The sequence below is a fragment of the Mytilus californianus genome, unplaced genomic scaffold (assembly GCF_021869535.1).
Source record: "Mytilus californianus isolate M0D057914Y unplaced genomic scaffold, xbMytCali1.0.p SCAF_13, whole genome shotgun sequence".
Classification (NCBI taxonomy): domain Eukaryota; kingdom Metazoa; phylum Mollusca; class Bivalvia; order Mytilida; family Mytilidae; genus Mytilus; species Mytilus californianus.
In genome coordinates, this window is record NW_026262615.1 from 40,990,296 (window position 1) to 41,001,023 (window position 10,728).

The following is a 10,728-nucleotide window of genomic DNA, read 5'->3' on the forward strand; positions in this document are numbered from 1 at the left end:
TTAAAATAGACATAATAATTAGATGAATGAAAAAAAGAAAATGAAGAAATAGAAGGAGAAGTAGAAGGCAAGATATAAGGATATTTGTACGTGTGAGGAGTTGGCATTCTTAGTGTTCTACACAACAAGGAATATTTTAGATCGTGTTATATAGACAAAGTTTAACGATTATTCGTTCTGGTCGTAAGTTAGTCTGTCATCATCAAACGTGTTAGCAATGGTGTACCTTCTCCAATTTGTAGAATACATGGGATATTCAAAGATTTAGACGAACATGTTCGAAACTTTATAATAGTTTAGAAATTGATCAAATCAAATAATCCAGGTTTCGTTATTGAAATTCTAAATATGTTTAACCGCGCTAAATATTATATATGAGGATCATACAAATAAGTCAGGAATGGGGGTTCAACCTGTAATTTAGTAGTTGCTGTTTGTTTCTGTATATCGTTTTGTTTGTCGTATAAAGTTTTGTAAATCAATCAAGCCGTTGGTTTTTCTCGTTTGAATTGTTTTACCATTATGGTAAATGGTGTTGGCGTTTGCTGCATGTGGAAGTGCATACATTTACGACATTTTATGGCTTATACGCACAGTTTCTTCTTTCCGCTAGTGATATATAGTCACCATTGGCACTGATATACGAACGGCCGTCTGTCCGTCGCTAAGTCGTTTAACAAGTAAGCTTAGTCGTTATAACGACTTAAAAATAAAACTCCAATCAAATAAAAACTAAAACTGCTAATTTTCCTCAAAATTACCAAATCAGGGGCAGCAACCCAAAAACGCGTTGTCTGATATGTCTGAAAAATTTCGGGCAGACAGATTTTGACCTGATGAACATTTGTATCCCTTGTCAGATTGGTTCTAAATGCTTTAGTTTCAGAGATATAAGCCAAAATCTTCATTTTACCTAATGTTTTATTTTTAGACATGACGGCCATCTTGATTATTGGGCGGGGTCATCGGATACTTTTTTGAAACTAGACATGCACCCTAAGGATGATTTTGGCCATATTTGCTTTAATTTTGCCAGTAGTTTCAGAGGAGAAGATTTTTGTAAAAGTAAACAACGACGACGGATTCCAAGTGATGATAAAAGCTCACTTAGCCCTCTGGGCCAGGTGAGCTAAAAAAAGCAAAACGGACAAAAAGCAACGGACAAAAAGCAAAAGTGTCGGACAAAAAGCAAAAATATCGGACAAAAAGCAAAACGGACCAAAAGCAACGGACAAAAAGCAAAAGTGTCGGACAAAAAGCAAAATTATCGGACAAAAAGCAAAAGCGGACAAAAAGCAAATTGCGGACAAAAAGCACCGTTTCAGTCGTCTATAATCTTAAAGTTTGCAAATATCATGAAGTTCCATATCATAATTTATGTAAAGCACACATATATAAGATGTTTAAAAGCCTAAATTATGCACATTGATTATACTTTTAAAACCGATAGAAGCAGATTTAAACAATTCAATTTTATCAACTTGTTGGTTTTTTTTACCTAATTTCTAATAAAGACTTCCATTTCTTTTGTTTAACTTCAACTTGGTTTTCACCTGAATTTATACTGGTTAAATACTTTCATAATTCCTTATATCAAATGATTAAATCTGATATATTACTTTTTAACATTAATTCATTAATAGTAATTTATTACCAATTTTGATTTACAAAAGAAATGTATATGGGACCATCATGCAAGTTTATTATATCATGGAAGTTTTATATTGACAGGAACTACTACGACCCGACGTCAAACGTTTCATCTGCGAAGCCGCGTGCAATTCAATGACATGTTAATTAACTTGAAACATGGCACGTTATTTACACACTAGCGTGTCACTGTCAGCACCCTACAATATTGTCATTCTCGGTTGCTTTTGTGATTACGGAAATAAACGAAGAAATCGCCAGTTGTGATAAGTTCTTAGGAAACAGCAATCGGTAAACCTCGGCAGATTATGTTACCCTACATCAGCATATGTGTGCCAAATGGTATATCGATGGATTTGTGCGAGACATCATTAATTCAATAGAAAAACACATTGACCATGGAAATTTGTTCCATATTCATTGAATAAATGCAACATGTTTATTGATTTATTTTCGGTAGAAATTGCACTATATGTAATATATATCGAAAGTTGTGATTATATAATTACTGTTTACTCCAGTGGCACAAATTCAATGCATGTCTTAAAAACATTTTGAAAAGATTGTTCTGATAAAAATAAAAGATCAAAGAGATTTAAAATAAATGTAGGAATTATAAAGCTTCGCTCTAAATCTAGGGTAAGATCATTGGTTGGTATACGAATGTTTCAGCTGAGCCCCGATGTGTTGAAATTTATTAAGTACTGCAACTGTTCAATAATATTTACTTAAGTATCCCAGTTTTTTATTTGTGAAAAAAGCTCGGTTTGCACTGAATTTCCTATAGAGACTTCTTGAAAAAAAAAATGCGTTAATTTGAAAAAAGAAAATGTGGTGTGATTGCCAATGAGACAACTCTCCACAAGAGACCAAATGACACAGAAATAAACAACTATAGTTCACCGTACGGCCTTCAACAATGAGCAAAGCCCATACCGCATAGTCAGCTATAAAAGGCCCCGAAATGACAATGTAAAACAATTCAAACGAGAAAACTAACGTCCTAATTTATATACAAAATATGAACGAAAAAAATATGTAACACATAAACAAACGACAACCTCTGAATTACAGGCTCCTGACATGAGACAGGCACATACATACAAAATGTGGCGGGGTTAAACATGTTAGCGGGATCCCAACCCTAACCTGGGACTGTGGTGTAACAGTATAACATAAGAACGAACTATAAAAATCAGTTGAAAAAGGCTTAACTCATCAGATGGATACTAATACAAACGTTAAGTCTTGAATCTTGATATTTTTTTACGAACAGCAGTGATTGAGGGCTAAAATCAATACTATAGAGTCAGGAGCTCGAGGCTATGACTGAGAAGTCTAAGTAAGGGAACTACTGTATCTCTAGCCAATCAACATGATCAACACTGAGGTTGAAAGTTCTTAACCCGCACGTGCACGGTCACTTGGCTTCCTTCACCAATACTAGAGGCTCTAAAGAGCTTGTGTCGCTCACCTTGGTCTATGTGCATATTTAACAAAGGACACGCATGAATTTATAACAAAATTGTGTTTTGGTGATGGTGATGTGTTTGCAGATCTTACTTTACTGAACATTCTTGTTGCTTACAATTATCTCTATCTATAATGAACTTGGTCCACTAGTTTCAGAGGAATATTTTTTGTAAAAATTTACAAAAATTCACAAAAATTTACGATACTTTTCAAAAAAATTTACTACAAAGGGCAATAACTCCTTAAAGGGTCAATTGACTATTTTGGTCATTTGACTTATTTGTAGATCTTATTTTGCTGTACATTATTGCTGTTTACAGTTTTTCTCTATCTATAATAATATTCATGATAATAATCAAAAACGGCAATTTTTTTTTAAAATTACCAATTCAGGAGTAGCAACCTAACAACGGGTGTCCTGATATGTCTGAAAATTTCAGGGCAGATAAATGTTGACCTAACTACCATTTTACACTTGTCAGATTTGCTCTAACAGCTATGGTTTTAGAGATTTGAGCCAAAAACTTTACAAAAATTTACGAAAAATTGTTACATTTATGGCTAGTGAACAGCGGTATGCTACTGTTGCCTGTATGTACCTTTATGTACCTACATTTTTGAAATTCATTGAATCTGAAGTTACATGAATCCGTATTAATGTAAGCAATATATCATTTCTCCTTTATCATCTGAAAATTGCTGATTGAGTTCTTTCAAAATAGGTGAAAATGTGTATAGAAAGCACATAAAATCGGATGAAACCTTCTTAAATTCTTAAATCATCGGATGTCTAATTTCTAATACATAGATTTTTCTTTAAAAAAAATACATGTTGTTCATACATAAATTTCCGTTTTAACGATGAAAAATGTCATCATTGTGCCTTCTTGTAAAATAATTGAATGTTGATTTCAGACTAAAAGTTGACTAGGATTGTCAGCTTTCCTACCGAAGGTCGGTGGTTCTCCCCGGACACTCTGGCTTCATCGACCAATAAAATAGCTCAATAGTGTTTAAAGTGGCGTTAAACACCAATCAATCAATCAACCAATTAGACAAAAAGTAACAGGTGAGACAGAATAGTTATAATCATCCCAACAGATTAACCTTCATGAATATTTTTCATAGTTTCAAACTATTACATAGGAATATATAAATTTCAGAACAATATTTCTTGAAAGTTACCTAATGAAAACAAACACGAATCTGTTTGTTCGAACGTCTGAGGACCCGGCTATATACCGTTCTTTTTTATGTGAAGTTAAAGTATCTAGAATGAATACTAGAATGTTCATCGTACTTTTAATGTTAATATCAAAGGAGAAAGAGACATATTTATCAATTTCTAAAATTGCTGTGCATTCCAAGTTTGCGAAAGTGTATACTATATACGGTATTTACTATCAACTACAAAAACTTTTTATCGGCGTCTTTGTCAATTTACTATCAACTACAACAACTTTTTTGTTGGCTTCTTTGTTAGATTCTTTTATGTTTGTTTGGATTATTTTGTACAGTTGTGTTGTATGTCTGTGATGTATGTTGACATAGTTTTGGCTGCTGGATCCCAAATATTGTCACAATAACATATTATGTGTGCTTTCTAATCCAATTGTGTCAATAAAACGGACCTCTAAAAATCTGTCATACAAGTGTGAGGTTTAGTTAGCTAAAACCAAGTTAAACCTATCATTTTCTTTGGAAAATATCAGTATAAATTCAGAAATAATGATTGATGTGTTGTCAGTCATTCCGTTGGTTAATAACGTATGGTTTTTATCAGTTTCCTGAACTCCCCCTTTTTAAATTTACCTTGGAGTTTTTTGTTATACTTATTTGTTTAAGTTAGACAAATCCCCCCAAAAAATTTCTGTAAAACAAAAATTAGGCCACACCAATCTAATTTTGAGGCGAAGCTTGAAAAGTAAAGGCGAGCGATTAAATTATTTTTTGTAAACATTAAATCATCTGACAATAATGATCAAAACAAGATGGTATAAAACTTCATTTGCCACTTGAACTTTGACATTTCTTTAATTTATAAACTCCTGAAGTGGTTTTTTTTTCCTGTTCACAAAGACATGTAATGTCCACTTTTAATTGCAGCATATTTATGACCTCTTGTATAAGGGAGCAACCATTTAACTTCAAAAAAAGGGGGGGGTATGGTTTTTTATCTGAGTCAGAATTTTTATTTCAGGCAAAGCGCAATAAATTTTTTTTAGTTTTCATCGCTTTCAACCAAATTAAATTATCAATATTTAACACTATAAGGTATGGGGAAAATCTGGATTCAGAATATTTCTTTTTGTCATCTGCTTGACCAGAATATTTACTTTTCAGCAAATTGGGAATCAGAATATTTGTTCAAAACATAACCCTTCCCCACCCTTTTGATGTTAAATAGTTGTTCCCTTACTGTTAGGTTCTAAGGACATCATATCTTGAATTATTGTGTCAACTGCTTTAAATGATCTCCATTGAATTGTCATAGATGTCGTTCCTCCTTCACAGGACATGACTTATATCATGCAAAAAGCAGGAACAGCTCATCCTTTCAGAACACCTGTGTTCTATGGAACGCCACAGCTGTCTTATGTTGAACTCTGATATTACTTTATTTGTTTATTATTACGTGATGATATTTTGTCTTTACTTAATATGGTTTTGACATTACGTAATGATGTTTTGATATAACTCAATATGGAATAGTCATTACTTAATGATATTTCGATATTACACGATATGGTTTCGTATTGACTTGATATAGTTTTGTCATTACTCAATATGGTTTTGTCATTACTCAATGTGGTTTCACCATTATTTAATGTGGTTGTGTCATTAGTCAATGTGGTTTTAACATTACTTGATGTGAATGATATGAGTGTGACTTAACGTTATGTAGTTGTTTCATTACATGATGTGGTTTTGTTATTTCGTAATGATGATTTGCATATTCTTTATATGGTTTTAACATTACGCAATGATGTTTCAAAATTTGACGATTTTACACTACATGATGTGTTTGTTTCATTATTTGATGTGGTCCTGTCATTCTTTGATGTGGTTATCCCATTCCTTGATGAGGTTAAACCACTTGACCAATTCGGAAAAAAATATGTTCTATTTTTAAACAGATTTCAATATATCGTTTGTTTAATGTGCCTTGGATAGGTATCGCTATCCATTGAGTTAAAGTTCAAATTAAAGTTCGAGTGGTTGTTCAGAGTTATTTGGTATGAAAAAGGGGAACGGCAGACAATAATAAGAAAACAAGTATTAAAAAGTTTACAGTATTTCGGACATAATTGGGATATCCCCAAACCACTTGGTCCTGTTGTTTTTATCCTAAGTTCTCAAACGGAAGCAGTATTTTTGTAAAATATTCCACGGAACCCTGTGTCTCGCCTGGTATTGCTGCTGTAAGTGTAAAACCGTCATGTTGATCGGCTGTACATTTATCTATTATACATTTATTTATCGGTAAAAAAAAAAAAAAAAAAAAATGTTTTTCTGTAGATGCTTTTTCTTGAAATTGAGGAATAACTCCTATACAAGTTTTAAAACACTTCATGGAGGTTTACAAATTTATCATGTCAAAACAGTTTAATTCGGTTTTATTTAACTAAAACAAAACTGTATGGTTTTCAACAATGAGCAAAACCCATACCCTATAGTAAGCTATAAAAGGTCCCGAAATGAAAAATGTAAAAAACTAGAAACCTAATGATCTATAGATAGATTGATAGATAGATACTTTATTCTCTAAAAACTAAATACAAGTTTACAGAGAAACATACAATATAAATACAGATACAATAGTCGAGGTAAACAAATCCAGTATGATATTCTAAAAGTAATATACATAGCATACATGTTTAGTAACATGTATAATGAAAGGTTAAGCTCAATAGAAAGAAAATAATGGCGATGGAGACGCCGACGCCACTATCGACGACGAAATATAGGTTTGGTGTGTCTCACTGCCGCTACATTGATGTCGCAGGCTCGACACAAATCAAAAGACTTGAACTTTATTGTTAACAAATGAAACACTTCAAATCAACTCACATTAAAGTTACAGGGAAACGGGGGAAGGGGGCTAGGAATAAGCGACAAAGCATCAATACTATATAATAAGAATTCTCCGATTTTTTTGTAGCGTAAATGATCATTTGAACTTATACGAATATCAATCTTATATTTGTAATCAATTGAATTCCCTGATCTACCTCGCACTAATTGAAAAATAAACTTTTTGGAATATCTGTTTCATATGTTACGACGGACATGTTCCAGTGGTCGTAACCATAAAACCGTCATCTTTTCCTTGAATGTAAACTACCAAATAAAACCAAATCACTGGGTTTGTACTTTCTCGAATAACACGACGGGTGCCTTTATTGAGCATCCGAGATCACCCCGATGGATTTGTATTACCCAGTCATACCGATCTATTGAAACAGCCAAATGAAACTGTTTTGTATGCCACCGCAACTGAAAGTTGGGGAGGGGGGCATATTGTTTTACCCCTGTCCGTCCGTCCATCCGTCCGTCCGTCCGTCTGTCCATCCCATTATGGGTATATAGTTATTCCGCATAACTCCTCCTACAGTTTGAATCCTAGGAAGTTTTCTCTTTACTGTCTGTTTGTACATATATTGAAGATGTGCATGTGGTCAGGGTTTTTATTTTTATTATCTTTTGCTCTTTTGGGAGATAATTGAACTTTTTTTGGTCATTTTTGGGGTATAAGCGGTTAAATGAGTTGAGTGCGGGGGCATCACTTTGTCTAGTTTACATTTTTTTTCTCGTGTTGTGCTGTTACACAACTGTAACAGTCCGATGTAAGGTTAAGATTTAGCGCTCACATACATGTCAAACTCCGCCACGTGCACTTTCTTTATGTACCTGCCCCAAGTCAGGAGCATGAAGTTCATTTGTTGTCGTTGTATAAATGTGTGTCATTTTTTTTTTGTAGATTGTTTATTAATAAATAAGAACGTTTGTTTTTTCGTTTGCATTTTTTCACATGTTGCATGGTGGCCTTTTGTAGCTGACTATACGGTGTGTTGAAGGCTGTACTGTTACCTATATATGATTTCTTACATCCACTGCATTTAAACTCTGATGGATAGTTGTCTCATTGTCAATCACACCACATCTAACTTTATTTCAACTTTTATGTTGCGTTTTGTATACTGTAACATTGTTTATCTTTTGTACGCATAACCCGGAGCCCTCTTTTCGGAAGCCCGAGCAAAAGTCCTTGTTCCGCGATAGAAAATTTGATTACGAACTCATATAAGATAGCTCGAATTTCAACTCAAAATCTTAATTAATCTAAATGAGACATAAATTCGAATCTTACTCAAACTCTACCCCAAAAAGTGACTCAAATTTAATGTTGTAACTAGAACTCTACCTCAGTTAAATGTGACTCAAACTCGAAGTCCAACTCGAAACTCAATGCTAACTAAAACTTTATTTCTAATAATGACTTGAATTCGAAATCGAAGACTAACTCAAAGTTTAACTCAAACAGTAACCCGAACTTTAATTTGAACTCTAATTCGATGGATGGCCACACTCATCCAAGGCACATACAACATGGAAATCTATCTAAAAATAGAACAGGTTTTTCCGAATTGGTCACGTGATTTTACCTCATCAAGTAATGGGATAACCACATCAAAGAATGACAGGACCACATCAAATAATGAAACAAACACATCATGTAGTGTAAAATCGTCAAATTTTGAAACATCATTACGTAATGTTAAAACCATATAAAGAATAGGCAAATAATCATTACAAAATAACAAAATCACATCATGTAATGAAACAACTACATAACGTTAAGTCACATTCACATCAAGTAATGTTAAAACCACATTGACTAATGACACAGCCACATTAAATATTGGTGAAACCACATTGAGTAATGAAAAAACCATATTGAGTAATGACAAAACTATATCAAGTCAATACGAAACCATATCGTTTAATATCGAAATATCATTAAGTAATGACTATTCCATATTGAGTTATATCAAAACATCATTACGTAATGTCAAAACCATATTAAGTAAAGACAAAATATCATCAAGTAATAATAAAACAACATAAAGTAATATCAGAGTTCCACATAAGACAGCTGTGGCGTTCCATAGTGTTCACCCCCAGTTTTTTTGGGGGGGTTCGAGCTGTTCGATGATGTTCGTACATTTTAGTTTTTTTTTTTATATATGTTGGTTATTTGTGTCTCCGTCGTTTTGGTGTTCTAATTTTTGTTCTTTTTGTCTTTGGCATTTTGTATATAAATAGGATGTGTTATAATTGCCAATGACAATGAGACAATTCTCCATCCAACTACAAGACATAATGTATTGAACAGGTTGGGAACAACCCCTCAAATGAGGGGTAACCCCTTAATGTAATGACTATCACATTTCTAGTGATCAAAAATATTTTTTTGTAAAAACCACTTTTAGTACAAATGAGCGCATATTTACCTTTTTTGCCACTTGAACTTTGACATTTCTTTAATTTATCAACTCCTGAAGTGGTTTTTTTTTCCTGTTCACAAAGACATGTAATGTCCACTTTTAACTGCAGCATATTTATGACCTCTTGTATAAGGGAGCAACCATTTAACTTCAAAAAAGGGGGGGGGGAGACAATTCTCCATCCAACTACAAGACATAATGTATTGAACAGGTTGGGAACAACCCCTCAAATGAGGGGTAACCCCTTAATGTAATGACTATCACATTTCTAGTGATCAAAAATATTTTTTTGTAAAAACCACTTTTAGTACAAATGAGCACATATTTATATTATTTCAAGAAACTTTTCCTAAAGAACTATACATCTATCTAGTATTATATGGTCAAAACATGTCCACGAATTTTGTAATATTCCTGGACTTCTATCTTCTTTATTCTCAGAAATATTGGGAACCCTCTGTTAGAAAAGTTGTTCCAAATACAATGAATTTTCCCCTTTTTAAGTTAAAAAATCTAAGTTTTTCGTTTTTCTTTCCTACAACAGGAAAATGACCCCTTGTCTGAGGGACAGTTCCACATCGAACTAGAGATAAAGGATACTACAGATACAGCTAAGTCTGCCTCATATCTTGACTTACATCTAGAAATTGACAATGAGGGTCGGTTGAAAACAAAACTTTACGACAAAAGAGATGATTTCAGCTTCCCAATTGTGAACTTTTCATTTCTATGTAGCAACATTCCAGCAGCGCCTGCATACGGAGTATATATCTCCCAATTGATACGATATTCCCGGGCTTGTGTTTCCTATCATGATTTCCTTGATAGAGGATTGCTGCTCACAAGGAAGCTATTAAGCCAAGAGTTCCAAATGGTGAAGTTGAGATCATTCCTTCGTAAATTTTACGGACGCCATCACGAGTTGGTTGACCGTTATGGAATAACCGTTTCACAGATGATATCGGATATGTTCCTTATGTCGTAACTACAATACCCTTCCCTTTTCACGAATGTGACTTACCGATTTAGACTATTTACTGGATTTGTAATAACATAAGCAACACGACGGGTGCCACATGTGGAGCATGATCTGCTT